We start from the raw sequence: 19,280 nt of genomic DNA on the forward strand, positions 1-19,280 counted from the left end.
AACAGCACGCTAAACTAAGCAAACTTGTAACCTTTGGAGACATTCATGTCACTGTATCACCTCATCGTTCTATGAATACAGCACGCGGAGTAGGGTCTGATGGAGATCTGATCGACTTGACCGAGATAGAATTATTGGATGGCTGGAAAGAGCAACCTGTAACCAACGTACAGCGCATCATTATCAGAAGAGAAAATAAGGAAATTCCTACAAAGCACTTAATCCTGACCTTTGCCACTTTCGAACTGCCACAAACCATAGAAACTGCATATACAAAGATAGCTGTCAGACCATACATTCCTAACCCAAGAAGATGCTTCCAATGCCAAAGATTTGGCCACGGATCACAGAGCTGCCGTGGTAAACTCACATGTGCAAAATGTTGAGTTCAACGTCAAGCCTCAGACAAGTGTGAAGCGACACCTCAATGTGTGAACTGTGATGGTAAACATCCAGCATACTCCCGATCAAAGTCCAAACTGGAAAAAAGAAAAGCAAATTATCACTTTAAAAGTAAACGAGAACATTTCTTTCAAGGAACCACGTAAAAGGTTCTCACCATTCCACAGCGCACCTTACGCTGATGCGGCGCGTCGGGGGGCGGCGTCGCAGCGGCCAATGCCAAGTGCCCAGCCCGCGTGCAGCGAGCAGGTATATTTGGCTCCTTCCCCCAGGGTGGAATTAGGTAAGACTACTCCATCCAACCAGCAAACAGGCCAGGCTACCCTTGAATTTCCGGCCCCATAAGAGTTACCTGGGGCAACCTGCGCTACACGCAGCGATCCCGCAGGAACGATAACGGCCCCGAAGGTAGGCACAGCCGAGGCTGCCTCAACATCCCCTGCCCTTTCCAGCGCTGGCAACAACCGGCGCAGCCAAATCCCGCAGGGAGCCCCATCGACCTCCGGGCTGGTGGGCGCAGGGGTCTTGCCTTCCGAGGTGAGACTCTCTCAAAAAACTTCTCGCTCGCAAGAGCGCGTGTCCGGCGCCTCACAAGAGACAATGGACACAACACCTATACTCACGGCGCACCAAGCGCCTAAGGAGCGGCGAGGCTCCCTCCAACGCTTCAGAAAAGGCAAAACCCCGGTTACAGGGCCTCGAAAGAGCTCTGTAACCTAATGCATCACTTCTGTTTATGTATACACAGCACCAATTTACTTTAAATATGGATACACAAATCATTCAGTGGAACTTCAGAGGTCTTCCGAGAAACCTTGATGTTGTACAAGAACTCATCCACGAACACAATACAAAAGTGCCGTGTTTACAGGAAACACACTTAAAACCAAAACACAAACTTTCTTCGACAGTATGTTACTTTTCGCAAAGATCGCGATGGTGCTATAGCGTCATCGCGCGGTGTTGCCATTGTAATTAAAGAAAGCATAGCGTGTCAACGTTTACAGCTACGAAGGGCCCTTGGAGCAGTGGCTGTTCGAGTTGTTCTGCTAAACAAACTTATCACTATTTGGTCGCTTTACATCACCCCACATTACAAAATAAACAAACATGAATTTCAGTCCTTTATAGATGAATTGCCAGAACCTTATGTTGTTCTTGGCGATTTCAATGCACACAGCAGCCTGTGGGGAGACTCTCGTACCGATGCGCGAGGTCGTCTTGTTGAACAGTTTCTATTTTCTTCTGGTGCGTGCCTTCTGAATAAGAAGGAACCCACATATTACTGTCTTGCAAACAGAACCTTTTGTTCAATTGATCTTAGCCTAGTTTCCCCATCTATACTGCCTGAATTTGAATGGGAAGCTACGAACAATCCTTACGGGAGCGAACACTTCCCCATACTGCTAAGATCACCGAAAGAAAACGAATGCCTACCACAGGCTCCTAGGTGGAAGATTGAGACAGCTGATTGGGAAAAATTTCGAACTCTCACTAGGATCTCATGGAATGACATGTTTTCTTTAGGAATTGATGCTGCTGTGCAGTATTTTACAGCCTTCATAATAGATGCCGCATCTAAATGCATATCATAACTAAATGGCTTGGCGTGTAAATGGCGTGTCCCGTGGTGGAACGACGAATGTAGGATCGCTCGAAAGAAACAAAACAAAGCGTGGGGGTTGCTACGCGCCTCTCCCACTGCGGAGAATCTTATTAACATTAAGAAAGTAAAGTCCCAAGGCAGGATAACGCTCCGACAGGCCAGACGAGAGAGTTGGCAGAAGTTTTTATCGGGCATCAACTCGTACACAGATGAGGCCAAAGCCTGGAACAGGGTTAATAGGATAAGACGGCGACAAGCATATTCACTCCCTTTGGTAAACTCACAGGGCGATACCCTACAAGATCAGGCAGACTTCCTTGGGGAGCACTTTTAGAGCGTGTCGAGCTCAACCCATTATTCTAAATCCTTTCTCAAATATGAACAAAGAGAAGAATGTAAGCCAATGATACGAAAATCCAGACAGAATGAACCCTATAACCGGCCTTTCAGTATTGCCGAGTTGAGAGCTGCCTTGAACACATGCAAAAGCACTGCACCGGGACCGGACAGTCATGTATGACATGATCAGAAACTTACATACTGACACACAAGGTACACTACTCACACTTTTCAGCACTACTTGGGCTGCGGGATACCTCCCATCTACATGGAAAGAAGCGATTGTGGTACCAGTTCTGAAGCAAGGAAAAGACGCTTCCTTGGCAGCAAGTTATCGTCCGATAGCTCTTACAAATTGTGTGTGTATGCTTTTTGAAAAAATGATTAATCACAGACTCATACATTTTCTTAAACTCAACAATATGCTCGATCTCTATCAGTGTGGCTTCAGACAAGGGCGGTCGACAGCCGATCATCTTGTGCGCATTGAAGGATATATCCGCGATGCCTTTGTACACAAACAGTATTTCCTCTAGGTATTGCTCGATAAGGAGAAGGCACATGATACAACATGGCGTTACGGGATCTTGCGAGACTTGTCGGGAATGGGCATCTGTGGAAGTATGTTGGAAATAATTGAAAGGTATTTGTCCAGTCGTACCTTCCGTGTAAAGGTAGGCCATGCGCTGTCACGTCCTTCTACGCAGGAAACTGGTGCACCCGAAGGAGGCGTGCTCAGGTGCACTCTCTTTATCGTTAAGATGAACACACTACGTGCTGCACTACCACCGTCCATTTTTTATTCCGTATACGTAGACGATATACAAATAGGCTTCAAATCCTGCAACCTCACAGTATGCGAAAGACAGCTACAGCAGGGCTTGAACAAGGTGTCCAAATGGGCAGACCTAAATGGATTTAAAGTTAACCCCCACAAAAGTTCTTGTGTTCTCTTAACAAGAAAGAGAGGCCTGGTCCCAGATCCTTGCGTAGAACTGGGCAGACAACAAATTCCTGTAAACAAAGAGCACAAATTTCTTGGTGTTATACTTGACTCCAGGCTTACTTTCATTCCTCACATAAGATATCTTAAAGAAAAATGCATTAGAACAATGAACTTACTTATAAAATCCTATCCCGCACAACGTGGGGTAGCGACAGACAGTGTTTATTGAATATTTATAGGAGCCTAGTTTGCTCACGGTTAGATTATGGTGCCGTAGTGTATCACTCTGCCGCACCGAGCGCACTTAAGATGTTAGACCCCGTTCATCATCTGGGTATCCGTCTGGCCACTGGTGCATTTAGAACAAGCCCTGTCAAAAGTCTATACATCAAGTCAGATGAGTGGTCACTCCATTTTCAGAGAACATACATCAGCTTAACGTATTTTCTCAAGGTTTGCTCTAATACGGAACATCCGTGTTTCACAACCGTTAACGACTTGACGTGTGAAACACTTTTTCGGAATAGACCCCCTATGAGACTTCCTTTCTCACTGCGTGCAAGAGAATTTAGCACAGAAATGGATGTCCCAGTTCTCGAATATCGCCTAATGCTTCCAGCTAAGCTATTACCACGCTGGGAGTGGCAGGTGATAGACTGTGACATATCCTTTGTAGAGGTCGCAAAGCACGCACCTGACCTCGAAATGGCTATGCATTTCCGGGAACTTCAATCGAAGTACTCCTGCAGCGAATTCTACAGAGAAGCGTCAAAATCACATTCCGGCGTATCTTTTGCTGCAGTTGGTCCCTCATTTTTTGAACCTGACGTATTGAATCCTTTAACTAGTATCTTCACTGCAGAAGCTTATGCAGTACTGTCTGCAGCAAAACACATAAATAAATTAAAGCTCGACAGAGCAGTAGTATTTACAGACTCGATAAGTCTTGTAAAAGCGTTAATTTCCTTACAAAAGCACACAAATCCTGTTTTCATTGAACGTTACTCGCTCTTATGCAATATTCGTCTATCACATAGACACGTACTAATATGCTGGTTGCCTGGCCCTGGGGCATCGAGGGTAATGTGCTAGCTGACAAAAGGGCCACATCACTATCCACGTTTCCTACGGCTGCTGTCCCTGTCACAGATCTGAGGCCTTTCTTAAGAAGGAAACTGCGACAACACTGGCAGCGCATGTGGAACGCAGAAAAAATAATAAACTGCACGTTATAAAACCCCAGTTAGGTTTTTGGCCCTCTCCAACAAAATCCCGGCGAACAGATGTCCTATTCTGTCGCCTCAGAATAGGACACACATTTGGTACCCACAATTTTCTGCTTACTGGAAATAAACCGCCAACCTGTGGTCGATGTGGTGAGAGGCTGACCGTCTTCCACGTCCTCTTGGAGTGTCGGAAAGCCTAATCTGAAAGAAAGAAACATTTTCTGCTTGCATACCGTTATTACATCCCTCTACACCCGGCTATGTTTCTTGGTAAGGAACCGCTTTTTAACACCAAGGCAGTCCTGAACTTCTTAAATGATGTCTTTCTGCTCGTTATAAGCCCATTAAATTCCTAGAGCATCCTCGCTCCAGAGGATGCCGCTGCGATAATTGTTTTGCATAGCACATGCCTCCAGGCCCTTTTGTTTCAAGGACTCTAAGGAGGCAGTAGTGCTCTAGCATATCTTATAACCTGATATATTTTTACCTATCGTATCATTCTTTTTAAATGCATCTTAATGTTCATAGTACACGTCATACCTCATCGCCATAATATTATTATACAGATTTTACGCACTTTATAGCAACCATATTTAAGGCCCCTTTACAGCCACGTCACACCAAGTTCATAGAACTCATAATTACACTGCGAACACATTACCACGGACATGGCGCTCTTCGGCCGTACTTGGCCCTTGCGCCATAAAACATCAAACATCATCATCATAGGCAAGTAGTGAAGCTCCGTGGAAACGAGTTTTGATAGCCTTCGTTCTCCTAAAATTTTAGCGTTATGATTTTCTAATCAATATTTACCAGGCACACCGGCATCATGGTTTACAATTAAGGAACTGTAAAATAACTCAACCGGAAGGGCCACTAACATGGACTACGAGACAAAAAGACTAGGTGACAGTGGCCGTGAACATGTCACGATCAACCAAACGCACGCGACGGGTTGGGAGAATATGCGCACTATTAGGTCTCGAATGGCGCCTGTACAAGGACACCTCGGTGACTCGAGAGTGATGAAAAACGAACCACTCTCCGCAACAGCAACTTTATTTTTTGAAGATATACAGCGCGTGATGCCCGGCATCGGCCGGAAAGCTTGCCGGCGAGATTCGAAAGCACGGGAAAGCCCATGGGAACTAGGGGCGGCCGGCACATCGTAGACATGGCTTTGGTTATAGAACGAAAAAAAAGACCTTTGTTGGCACGTACTGCTTTCATAATACGTCCCCAGCCAACTTCAGAACGTTGGTTGCCTAGCGTGATAATCTTGGACCACATTTGAAGAGAACAAGTTTAACGAAGTAGTTCTGCGGAAACCCACAAGGTGGAGACAAGTGATGAATAAAGGGAAAATCAGACATCCACCCGTTCGTAGCAATTGCTACAAAGGAAGAAGGTAAAAATAAGTTTAATGTGTGCGCAAGAATAAATAGTTGACTTCGTCCACTGGCACTAGTTCACCGACTCGAACACGCACCTTTCGTACATATCCCAGTTTGATCGGTGCCGAGTTGACCGCTGTGCGCTCACTGGAAACGGTCTTCTGAACACACACGTGGACAAGCTGATGGCATCAGGTGCTTTCCGTTTACGATGGCAATCCAAAGCCGACGTTTGCCTGCAACCGCAGCGGTGGAGTCGACGGAGCCGCCCCAAATGGAAAATGCACTTCAAATTCACCTCAAGAAGACTATTTTGGAGCCGAATACGGCACAGTGGTAGCCCGTTCACCGTGAATTCCCTGACATCGTAGCAATCACACACTGAACACGTTAGAATTGCACTAATTCGCAGTGACACAGACACCGTTCGAAACTAATGCTGGGAGAAAGTTCGATAGGAGTACCAATTATACAGACTATCCAGGCAAATTTTTCGCAGACGTCGTTGGCGTCGCCGTGATCCTCCGTATAGTTCAAGTTCAATAACATCCAGGCCGCGCGCGGTATGCTGCGGGTGCGAGTGAAAGCGTGCGAGGGTGAGCCGAGGAGCATGGTGTCTCTAGGTGTCTCGGTCTCCCGCACGTAAGAGAGGAAGGCGGGGAGGAAATGCACCGTCTTCCGTCACGCTTAAGGCAGCAGGGGCGTTCTGTTCCGGAGGAGGCTGCGTTTGGCCCGGCAGAGTGCGGCCGCTCGGGCCCGATCTTGAAAACGATCTGCGGTAGGTATAGAGAGGCTATGCGTCCCTAGGGCTGATGGTGTATTGTGCGCTGCGTTCTTGCCGCTAAGTTCGCGTTGAAGCGAGCAGCAGCACGTGAGACAATTTGCTCCCTACTGCTGCCGCCTTTCTTTACGCCAGCGCTTTGAAAGCGACTGTCCAGGGTCATCGAGTCAAATGTGTTCATATTAGCCTGTGCGCGCGTGACACAACGCTTAAGTCAGTTTTTTTTTTTTTTTTAGAGTGCTTAAATGTACACACGGCCCATAAGCTAGTCTCATTAGTTCGTATAACTGTCTGATAATCTGCTGTCGCAAACGACGCTTCGCCCTTCGGGCAAAACTGTGGCATTTTGTTGTGTGAGCTTGTACTGTACTGCAGACAATTATTCCATATTTGAAATTAAAGATGGACTTTATGAGTTATGATCCTACATATTGCTTTCTTAAGAATAATTTCAGTTTCCCAAATGTCAAACGAGCTTGGTATATTCTTCATTGTAGTATTCAATCTAAGCTGGTGATTGGTTCCTCGATCGTCAGTAAATTACCAATGCATCAGCGAAGAGCCGCAATTTCACTCCATTTCTTTGCGGAACCGGCGATGTCATTAACGTACATCGGAAATAATAATGGTCCCTATACGGATGCCTTTGGGCACCCATAGGTGTACTTCGAGAAGATCAGTCACGATTAATAATGGCAACATACTGGGTTCAGTTTGATAGATACGCTATCCATTCTACTATACGGGGTGATCGTTTTAAAGGTTTCCGGAATTTCTAAAAAATCACCTGTTGCAGATATAATTCTTGCCCTTGCGCTACATCATTCGAAGAGGAGGACATTGCTATCGCGAGAAATCAAACCATATTGAACTCAATAACAACAATTCATTAATTATATTCTTAAGTAATTACTTCACTCCACATATTGAAATTTAATAATTGTAGGCGGTGAGTTTGCAAGATGCAGGCTCTGCAAATAAATTTACAGTACGACAATAGTTTTGAGATATTATTTCCCGCAATTTGTGACGAAATAGACGGGCGTTCCCGTAACTTTTGTGCTTCAATGCGTGGAATAGTGTTTCGTTTAAAAATGAAACAGTGTATGTCATTGCACATATCTCCAAACTAGAGTAATTCTGAAAATTCCCTACAAGTTGATACGCCTCGCAAACTCACAGGCTACAATTTGTAATTGACAATTATTGCAAAGTAAATATTTAAAATGTGAAGTAGGGATCTGTGTTTTAATAAGTTGAATATGTGTTTCGAATTCTCGTGCAAGTGATATCCGCTTCTTAAGAGTAATCCAGCTCAAGGATTAGAACTGTTATCTGCGACAGGCGATTTTAAAAATTCCGGAAAACTTAGAAAAATATCATTTTGTTGTATTGTGTTCGAATCCGATATACCTAATTTTTTTGAATAGTTTACAGTGCTTGACACGATTATATATGCCTTCAAAGATCAATAAAAACGGCATTTGTGTGAAATTGGGAGTTACTTATATTCAAAATCATGTTTTAGGTAATTTCTTTTAGTTCACGACTCTTTTCGAAAACCATGATCATATACGCTTTCTCCTATCATGACGGCTTTACTTACTACGTGTTCCATTAATTTAGAACGGCAACTTGATAGTGATATTGGTCTGTATGTTTCCCCGCGTAATTCGTCGCCATGTTTATGGATGGGGATTGCTATAGCGCATAGCCAAACCACGGGCCGAGCAGCTGTGCTTGGCGAACGGAAGAATATAAACTGCAAGAGAAAACTACTGCGCGTATCGTTTTAAAATTCACTTGATATACTACGAGGCCCTGGTGCCGGCTTAGTGTTTGTTTTCAAGAGTAGCTTTAAAATGGCTGACTCTGTTAACAGAATTTCACCCGTCCGTGCATTAGCAACTGCTACGAACGCACTCGAGGTCCGCGTGCGCGTGAAAAAACGGATTAGACATGGCTGCTAAGTTTATTTGCTGCTGTGCGCATGTCTTATATGACCATACCTGTCACTTCTATATTACTGATCTAACCTTCTCGCTTTAATAAGTGGCGCCAAAACTTTTGTCGCTGATTGCTTATGCGAGTCGTTTACGTATTTGAAAGGAACTCGTATTTTCCACCTTTTCTTTTTAACGTCAGTTTGCACGCGAACTATTCTCTCTGCAGAATTAATTTCTTATTTGTCGCTTCTTTTTCAATTTTCGTTTCATGCGAATTATGCTCCGCTTAACTCGCAGTCTTTCGCACTCGGTTCTTTTCAATTTTGTAGGTAGGAAGTTAGTTTCACAATGCATTGTAGCGTCCTTTAGTTTTAATCAAAGATAGTGCATATATCCGCAGGATTGAGCTGACAAACTGTTCTAGGTTTCTTCTAAATAGTCGCTAACAATCTCATCATTAGCTAGGCCATAATCCTTGAAAACTATTCGCGATGGTTTGGCCGTATACGGCTAACACGCATATTCAGAATGAAAAATGTTAGAACCAGTATGTTATGATCTCAAATCCCTTCGTCAATGCATATATTTGTTGTTATCGACTGCGATACTAAATATGAAATACTGAGCAGGGATTTATTTCCGTGAACACGCGGAGGTTCTTGAGCCATCTGTGATAAGGGAACAAAGTAAACCATTTATCAATCAGGTGCTCAGTTTTATTTTGTATCGCCGATAGTCAACTTACCACAACCTACCCCAGCTAGATCAAGATCACCAGTTATAACAGATTAGTCTGGTTATTAATTTTGCTGTGTAGGTAATCATGCACTTTGAAAATGTATTTCTCAGGTGCTCTAGGGGGCCTGTAAATGGCAACAATTAGCAAGGACTTCTTCCCAAATTGAAAAGTGCACCAAGTGCTTTTATGGTCAGTTATTCCAGGCTTTTCTTGAAATGTTACTGATTTTTTGTAATAGCTACGCCGCCTCTGCGGCCATTAGTTTGTGCGCACCAATGAGTATACGGTTGAAGCGCATATCAGTATGATATATATCGTAATGTGGCAAAATTGCGTAATCATAACATCTGGGCAATGCAGTAGGAATAATTTTTGATTTTATCAACTTTATTGACAATACTTCGAGCATCGGGGCAAAAAATCAAAAGCGGCACAGAAATTTGTCTTATATTGTCATTCTGCTTCTTTGGCGCTACCTTGTGCAAATGGCGAGGCGTTAAGATCCCCTTTTGTATGTGCGACCTTTTTGTTGTTCGAACTGTGATCTGTTCCGGATCCCATGCGTATTTTCGTCTGTTTAGTCTTGCTTTATCAATTGATAGCGATAACTTTTCACAGCTTGCCCGTTCAACTGCCACTGAGCACTATAAGTTAGCTCGGATGTCTCTCGCTCTTGTCAAGGAATTTTCAAATACTGATATCTATGCGCCCTTTAGTTTGTTACAGCACGAAATAATTCTATTTCTTCCCTGCAATCGAAAAGTCAAACATCTGGCGTGGTAGCTGACCAAGACAATTGACGATGCAATGAATTCTTAAGCTATTTCGGCGTCTTCTATTCATGTCATGAGTCTTAACAACGAGGTCATGAAGTTGTTTGTCCGCGCTGTTGCAACAACTGTCACATTCCGAGACCTTAGGTTCGCATGCACAGTGTCAGTGATTCTTGCTTATCAATATACGGCGTTCTATGCCGGATACTATTTTTTTCTACTTTGCTTCAGGAAGAAGTAAATTCTTTCAGTGTCTTGTTTGTTTTACTTTGTTCTTTGAGTATCCTCTTCAATAAGTCAGTGTCGGTGCTTTCATCATTTTATGAGTCAGAGTGCGGCACGGGATCGAGTTCTACATCAGATGGTAGTAGTAACAACCTTCTGACAACATATCATTCATACTGCAAACCATCAAGAAACTGTGGACTCGGTGACAGTGTTAAGGTTCTTTTTCATCATCTCGCATAGAATATACCAAATATTTGTCACCAATCTGTGCTACCAGAACTGCATGGCCGTGTGTCCCGAGAGGGTGCCACGAAGTCCACCGAAGTGATCGGCATGAAGCTCAGCTCTTACATCATGGTATGGAAGCGGCTCTGCCGTTGAAGTCACTGGTGTTGGTAATTCATAGCAGCATTGCAGAGCTGTGTCCGTAATCAGCAGGTCCCAGAAATTTTCTTGGACGGGCGGCAGAGTGGCAGCCATTGTTGATTGCTTACTTCCCGGCGAAGCATGCATGGTCGATCAAAGGCTAAAGCCACTGACCTGCACTAAGTTTTGCTGAATGCCGCTTCGCTGCTTGTCGAGCCAGGTGCAGCTGAAGCCGACGGATATGCGGCGTCATGCAGCAGCTTGTCCCGGAATTACATGGGCGCATGCTTCAGTTCCTAGTGCGCTTGCTCGGATAATATTGCGGCAGTAACAATATTTCTTCCTGGTTTACCTCATTTCAGGGGGCTTTGTGTCGCTTCATGTCTGGTAAGGACTTTTAGAATAATCTGAACCCGCATTCGTTACTTTATTCCTGACATAAAGCGTTTGATCAATCGCCAGTGCTTTATGCACGGGCGGCTCGTGTCAGCAGCGACGCTGTCGTTGTGGTGTTGCGTACTCCAGGGTAGCGTATCGTACTGCTGCCGAGTTGTAGCGGCGCCTGCCTTTCGAAGCTCGACCGACGTTACTCAGTGGGTAGCGTGGCGTTGTCTGCGGGCTGCAGGTATCCGGTAGACCATGGCGACCAAGCAAGGGCGAGACGATTTCTAGTGCGAAACTTGCACGGTTTATTCAAAGGTAGATGAAAGAAAATGAGAAGAGCATGAAGTGATCAAAAGTACATTTCGGAGCCCCTTAAATAGGCTCTCTACATTCGTGGGCGGAATCTTGCTTCCGTCGACGGAACGTGACCGGCACAGAAAGAGGGCCCCTCCTCCTCTAGTTATACCGAGCCTCCTGAAAGGAAGAAGTCGTCCCGCCTCCTGGAATTGTAGACGCCTGTCCGCCTCTTCTGCGCGTTGCGGGTTCGTGGAAGTTCTCCTCTAGGTCCAATTCGAGAAAAGGGTCTCTCTAAACTCGCACACCCACACACACATACTCACACAAAAGAGATGCGAGGCTTCCGGAAGACAGGCACACTCGAAACGGTCATGGCGAATTAGAAAGTCACGCTTCATTTCGACGAGGCCTGGTAAAAGGTCGGTTGAGAGAAAGTTCTTCCTGCACGTGGATCAGGACGCCCACAATAGCAGGCGAAGTCACGCCTCATTTCGACGAGGCAGGGTGAGATGGTCGGTTGAAATTCCTTTCAACACGTGGTGTCAGACGCCAACCCTAACAGTTTATTTTTACCCGACCGACGTCTCCGGCCTTCTTGGGTAGTTTACGGTACAATAGGCATATATCTAAGGGGAAGAAGAAAAAGAAAAGACGCCGATCTCCGGTGCAGGCCAAATGTCGCTGCAATGTAAGTAGCAAAGCGTCGACTTCCCGGACAAGGGAGCTTAGTCCCGACGGCTTCAGGCGAGGACGCTCGATGCGTTATCCAGGCCCCTAATGTAGAGATCGGTGGCTGAAGCCGACTTGCCACAAAGTAATCTGTAGCCACGCGTACACGAATGCGACGGTAGCGCGTCGCATTTCCAAACGCATTTGGGAAAGGCGATGAGACGCCATTTGCACGTATATATAGCGTGTTAACGCTCGCGAGAACGTGTAGCGTCACATGCGTGAGTCGACTCGGCACCCACAAATCTACCCTCGTCTGGCGCGAGAGCAGATTCCTTATTGAAAGTGAAAAACTCCGCATTTTAGAATATCGAGACTAACGGAATATATTTCGCAACAACCGTCCAGTCTGGTTACCGTTGAACAAAGTATTGCAAGTTATCAGACGTAAACTGCAAAATCTTTCAAAGTAATGCAGAAATAAAACCGGTAATCCAAGCTTTGATTTCGGTTTCGCGGCGGAAGCGTGGTGCTGGCCAAGTCGCCCCCCTCCCCAGGTTAGATCTTCCAGCATACATGAAAACCCAATAATGTGGACGTGGGTAATAGCCGTCGCCACAGCACAATTGCTAGCGCGGTGCGCGCGTAATGCGTAGGCTATGGGATCGGCTCACACCGGCAGCAGTTTTATTTCCTCCACTTTCATTCCCTTCTAACTTTTAAAATAAAATAAAAATCACAAATTATTCTGCCTGTGCTTTTGTTTTCTTCGCTAATTGTTGGCTTCATGTGGTTGTGACTAATAAAATCGGGCCCCTTGGTTACCCGTCGGCTCGCACAATACACGACAGTCCATCATTTTTGCTAATTACAGTTGTTCTGGCAGTGTGTCTTGCAGTCTAGTCATGCAGTTGTTTTATTTATTTATTTTTGCTACAACCACGGATATGTTCCTTGTAACGGGCTCTTTATTGTGTCAACGGCACAGCAATACTGCGGCAGTTCTTCTTTTTCTTTTCCACAACTTCTGTTCTTTTTTCAAAAACCAGTTATTGAGAGCTTTTTGATATCTAGTCGTACAGCAGCCTGTCAAACTTGTAAAGCTCAAGCTCAAGTGCGGTCGCGCCGTACAACAGTGAAGCCTTTTAAAATATGTTTGTGTTTCTCGCCTAGGTTTGTTTCCTGCAAGCATAAGGCCACAGGAGAGAAGGGAAATAACAGGTCTTTTATGTCACCTAAGTTATGTATAAGACCTCTACAGTTCCAGTGAATAATAAAAGCCATTATGGAATTGAAGGGTAAAAAATGGCTTTTACAGTTGAATAGGAGATAGGAAAGATATTAGGTGACGTGGATCTCAAGAAGGGTGATACAAAGGAGCGATAACCTTCAGGTTATCGCATTCTTATTTTGGGGTGGTTATTGGGATCTTGTCCCTCTTACCGCGCTCGAGAGAGCGCTTGTCCTTCAGTGTCTATGACACCGGGGTTTTTGTGTCGACCTCCATCGCTCTCTCTGAGGCGCTGGAGGACCGAGAATTTGGCGCCGAAACACGTGTCTCGGGCCTTGGAGTACGCTTGATCTTAGGGCCCTGCGGGACTGGTGTCAGGGCCTTGGAAGAGGATGGAGCAGCGTCGGCTGCTTCCATCACGGGGGCGGGAGGAGTCACTGCAGCACCACTGCGCGTGGGCGCGGAGGACTCCGGAGGCCTCTGTGACGCTGCCCCCGACTGCGTCACATCGGCGTAACTTCTTCGCGGAAGGTATGGTAGCCGCTTTCTTGCTTCAAAGAACGAAATTTTTTTCTTTCACAGTTAGTGCAATTACTTCCTTTTCCTTTTTCCAGCATGGGCAAGACCGCGAGTAGGCTGGAGGGTCTCCTTTGCAGTTAATACAATGTGGGGAAGAAGTGCAGTTTTCAGATTGATGATCATTTGAGCTGCATTTAGCACAGGTTGTTTGGCCTCGGCATGCATGTGAAGCATGTCGGAACCTTTGGCACTTGAAACACCGTCTTGGGTTCGGGATATATGGTCTGACATTTACTTTGATGTACCCTGCATCCAGAGAGGTAGGCATTACGCTTGTACCAAATGTAAGTATGACATGTTTGGTGGGACTTTCTTGGTCGTTTCTACGGATTACTATTCTTTGTACCTTTGTCACATTTTGTTCCTGGAAACCTTCCAACAGTTCCTCGTCACTTAAGCCAATAAAGTCTTCTTCAGATATTACTCCCCTGCTTGTATTAAGTGTTCTGTGGGCTGAAACAGTCACTGTCGCGTCGCCAATTCTGGTAAGTTCAGAGAGCTTATCTGCTTGATCTTTGTTATTCAGTTCTAGGAGGAGGTCCCCGCTAGACATTTTGGATGCTTTGTATGTTGGTCCCATTTTGTCTTTCGGACACTTCGCAACCAGGAATGGAGAGAGTTTCCTTACCGGTATGTTGCTTTCACTATGCACGACATAGTACTTCGGAAATGTTGGGGCGTTGCCTTGAAAGGAAAATTGAAATGGTAATTCGGTGCGGCATCTCTTCAGACGCCGATCATAAACAACAGAGGCTTGCGCTGCCATAGGAAAATATGAATGTTCGGCAACAGCGCCGACCGCCCACTAAGGAGCCCAACGAGGAGACGCGGCACAGCTTGTGTACAAGCCTGCACGACGCCAGCCGTACGCCATCACTATAACCCAATATGGTGTACCCAAGGTAGGATATCCACACAAGGTTAACCCTTGCCGCCGTGGCGAAAGGAAGTAAATGGAAGAGAGAAGACAGGAAAGACTAAATGAGAGAGGGAAAGACGAAGATGTGCGAAGAGAGAGACAGGAAAAGGCGACTGCCGATTTCCCCCAGGTGGGTCAGCCTGGAGGTGCAGTCTATGTGAAGCAGAGGCCAAACGGGTGTGTTGCCTCCGCCGGGGGGCCTTAAAGGTCCGAACACCCAGCATCGGCTCAACCCCCAGGATCCTCCTTTCCCCAGACACATTCGTCGTTCCACCACGGGATACGCCGTTTACATGCCAAGCCATTTACTTCCGATATGCATTTAGATGCAGCATCTATTATGAAGGCTGTAAAATACTGCACAGCAGCATCAATTCCTAAAAAAGACATGTCATTCCATGAGATACTAGTGAGAGTTCGGAACTTCTCCCAGTCGGCTGTGTCGATCTTCCACCTAGGAGCCTGTGGTAGATATTCGCTTTCTTTATATGTTCTCAGCAGTATAGGAAAGTGGTCGCTCCCGTAAGGATTGTTCATAACTTCCCATTCGATTTCAGGCAGTATAGACGGGGAGACTATGCTGAGATCAATTGAGGAAAAAGTTCTGTTTGCTAGACAGTAATATGTGGGTTCCTTCTTATTGAGAAGGCACGCACCAGAAGAAAAAATGAACTGTTCAAGAAGACGGCCTCGCGCATCTATACGAGAGTCGCCCGACAGGGAGCTGTGCGCATTGAAATCGCCAAGAACAACATAAGGTTCTGGCAATTCGTCTATAAAGGATTGAAATTCATGTTTCGTTAATTTGTAATGTGGGGGTATGTAAACAGAGCTAATGGTGATGAGTTTGTTTAGGAGAACAGCTCGAACCGCCACTGCTTCAAGAGGCGTTTGTAGCTGTAAAAGTTGACACGCAATGCTCTTATGGATAATAGCGACACCGCCCGATGATGCGACAGCATCATCGCGATCTTTGCGAAAAGTTATATACTGTCGGAGAAAGTTCGTGTGTTTGTATTTTAAGTCTGTTTCCTGTAAACACAGCACTTTTGGATTGTGTTTTTGGATGAGTTCCTGCAGATCATCGAGGTTTCTGAGAAGACGTCTGACGTTCCATTGGATTATTTGTGTATATATATATATTGGAAGTCAATAGGTGCTGTGTGTATCGAAACGGAAGTTATGCCTTAGATTACAGAGCCCTTTCGAGGCCCTGTAATCGGGATTTTGCCCTTTCTGGAGCGTTCGAGGGAGCCTCGCCGCTCCTTAGGCGCTTGGTGCGCCTTGAGGATGGGTGTAGTGTCCATTGCCTCTTGTGAGGCGCCGGACACGTGCTCTTGCGAGCGGGAAGTTACCAGCGAGGGTCCCGCCTTGCAGGGCAAGACCCCTGCGCCCACCAGCCCGGAGGTCGATGGGGCTCCCTGAGGGATTTGGCTGCGCCGGCTGTTGCCAGCGCTGGTAGGGGACGGGGAGGTTGGGGCAGCCTCGGCTGCGCCCACCTTCGGGGTCGATGGCCCCGTCTGCTGGGTTGAGGGAGCAGCGCTAGCTGCAACCGCCGCGGGGGCAGATGGCGTTGGGGCAGCCTCGGCTGCGCCCACCTTCGGGGTCGATGGCCCCGTCTGCTGGGTTGAGGGAGCAGCGCTAGCTGCAACCGCCGCGGGGGCAGATGGCGTAACTGCCGACTCACGGCTTGTGGGTCGGACAGCCGCCGGAGGCCGTTGTGCCGCTGCCCCCTGACGCGTCACATCGGCAAAACTTTTCTTGGGCAGGTATGAAACCCGCCTGCGTGCCTCCTTGAATGAGATATTCTCTTTTACTTTGATAGTTACGATTTTTTTTGCTTTCTTCCAGGATGGACACGACCGCGAGTACGCGGCGTGCTCCCCATCACAATTTACACAGTGGAGAGAATTCTCACAAGCTTCAGAGGAGTGTTCATGCGCGCTGGATTTCGCACAAGTTTGGCGGCCTCGGCAGCTCTGCGAACTGTGGCCAAAACGCTAGCACTTGAAACATCGGAGGTGATTTGGCACGTACGGTCTTACACGGAGTTTAATGTACCCGGCCTCGATTGACTCGGGCAGGACACTTGAGTTGAAGGTGAGTATTAGGTGTTTGGTCGCAATTTCTTTACCATCTCGCCTCATCTTAATTCTTTTGACATTTATAACATTCTGTTCACTGAAGCCCTCCAAGAGCTCAGCCTCAGTGAGCTCCAGCAATTCATCGTCCGAGACAACGCCGCGGGAGGTATTCATCGTGCGGTGCGGGCTTACTGTTATGTGGGTTTCCCCAAATGACACTAGCTCCGGTAGTTTGTCCTATTGCTTCTGGTCACGGAGCTCCAAGAGGAGGTCACCGCTTGCCATTCTCGACGCCTTGTAACCAAAAACCTCAGCCAAGGATTTTGACACTAGGAACGGTGAAATGGTTCGCACTGGTTTGTCTGATTTTTGAGAGTGGATAACGTGAAAACGGGGGAAGTTTTGGATTTGTCGTCCGAAAAACTGGGATAAATCTTCGGTGCGCCCTCGTTTCTGAGGGCGATCAGGAAGTGGGGGACAAGAAGTTTCCATAAAAATACGAAAAAAGTTCGGCAACAGCGCTGACCGCCCACCACGGAGCCCAACGAGGGGACGCGGCAGAGCTTGCGTACAAGTCTGCACGACGCCAGTCGTACGCCATCACTATAACCAAATATGGTGTACCCAAGGAAGGATAGCCATACAAGGTTAACCCTTGCCGCCAAGAAGAAAGGAAGTTAAAGGAAGACAGAAGAAGATAGGAAAGGTCAAAAGTGAGAGAGAAAGACGAAGATTTGAGTAGAGAGAGAGAAGAAAAGGCGACTACCAATTTCCCCCGGGTGGGTCAGTCCGGGGGTGCCGTCTACGTGAAGCAGAGGCCAAAGAGGTGTGTTGCCTCCGCTGGGGGGCCTTAAAGGTCCGAACATCCGGCATCGGCTCAGCCCCCAGGATCCCTCTTTCCCCGGACACGGCTAAGCCGCGTACGGCTACACACGGGAGGGCCCAACCCTCGTGTGCTCGGGTACGTGGTGTCGCAACGCACCAAACGCCTGCTTGCGCAGACGCCCCTGCGGGGTACCGATGCTTGAGATGTGTGCCAGCATTGTGTAGTGCACACGGTCAAGACGTGTTCCCGTTTTTTTACCAGCACAGAGAACTCTGTTCAATTCATGTATTGTGAGGAGGTTATTGTACATTTCAGCTGAAGCCCCAGTGGTAGGCAGCCTCTTTCTCAGCCGATTCTTTACATTTTAAAAATGCATTTGAATAGTTTGCTGAGCTGGATATGTTACGAAAGTGTTCACCTAATAAGTTGACCTGGTCCTGTAGTGTTGTCTGTGTGCTAGGACATGCAAGTAGTGGTACTGTGTATGATGAGTACTCTCCTCTAAATTTCCTCACATGGTCCCACATTCGTTTTGATGTGACTACTATTGAATGAAGTTATGTAGTTTCGCCATGATAATTTCTCTGCCGCAGGCGCGTTAAAGTCTGTTCGACGTACCTTCAGACACAGCGATTACCGAATGGCGCGCCCGTGCCCACTGCTTCACGGCGTCGGCGGCCAGCATCGGAGCGTATACTAACTCGACCCCACTCCGCTATGCTGGCACGCCTAGAAGACAAACGCATACAGAAACTTCTCCGTAGTGATTAGGCAAGGTCAAATATTGAAAGCGCAAAAGCCCTTCCACATTTTCCCTCTCTCACTCGCGCCTGCGCACAAACGTCGGGCGCCTCCGGAAGTGCCTCGGGGAAATACCACGCCTCGCTGTACTTATTGGCAATTGTAAAACTGCGTCCTGGCCTTGGCTGTCGCGCCGCGTTCAGGCGCGAGGAGCAGCGAGAGCGGTGAAACGTGCCCTTTCTCTGCTACCCTCGCGAGCGAGCACGTGATCATCGCGTGATAATCGCGCGGCCGCTAAAAAGATATCGGCATGCGTGTGCATTTCCACATCCCGCAACTGCGCGTTCAGAAGGTGGCCCCTCGTGACAAGTCATCGGTTTGAGGACGGCCGAAAGAACAGGCAGTGTTCCACGTTCCGTAGTACTCGTGTTTGCCCAGTTTCGTGCGATCAACGTCAATTTCAAAGCACAATCAGTAAAATGGTGTGACAGAAATATATCGACAAGACCAACGATAGCGCAGAAACATTGTAACGTTTAACTTCTTTGCTTCGTCAAGTGGTAAGTCCGCGTGCGGAAAAAGCTGTTGTTCATTTTCATCACAAAAATCGAGACGCCGCAAGTTTATTCGCTGAGGAGCTATGAGCATGGTTCTGCAGAGAATACGTTCTTCCTTCACTGTGGCTTGCTAAGGGATGTTTTCAGTATTATGAGCTCCATTACGAACAGCAAGTGCGAAGTACCAACTGCAGAACGAGCGATCACGTGGACGCCTTCAGGCCAGCATATATGTAGAGAGACA

General features: G+C 46.8%; 1 pseudogene; it reads left to right on the top strand.

Annotated features, from left to right (window-relative positions):
• LOC142586172 (heart- and neural crest derivatives-expressed protein 2-like) overlaps positions 1-19,280 on the top strand; it is a 34,046-nt pseudogene that overhangs the window by 13,606 nt on the left and 1,160 nt on the right.

The sequence above is a fragment of the Dermacentor variabilis genome, chromosome 6 (assembly GCF_050947875.1).
Source record: "Dermacentor variabilis isolate Ectoservices chromosome 6, ASM5094787v1, whole genome shotgun sequence".
Lineage (NCBI taxonomy): Eukaryota > Metazoa > Arthropoda > Arachnida > Ixodida > Ixodidae > Dermacentor > Dermacentor variabilis.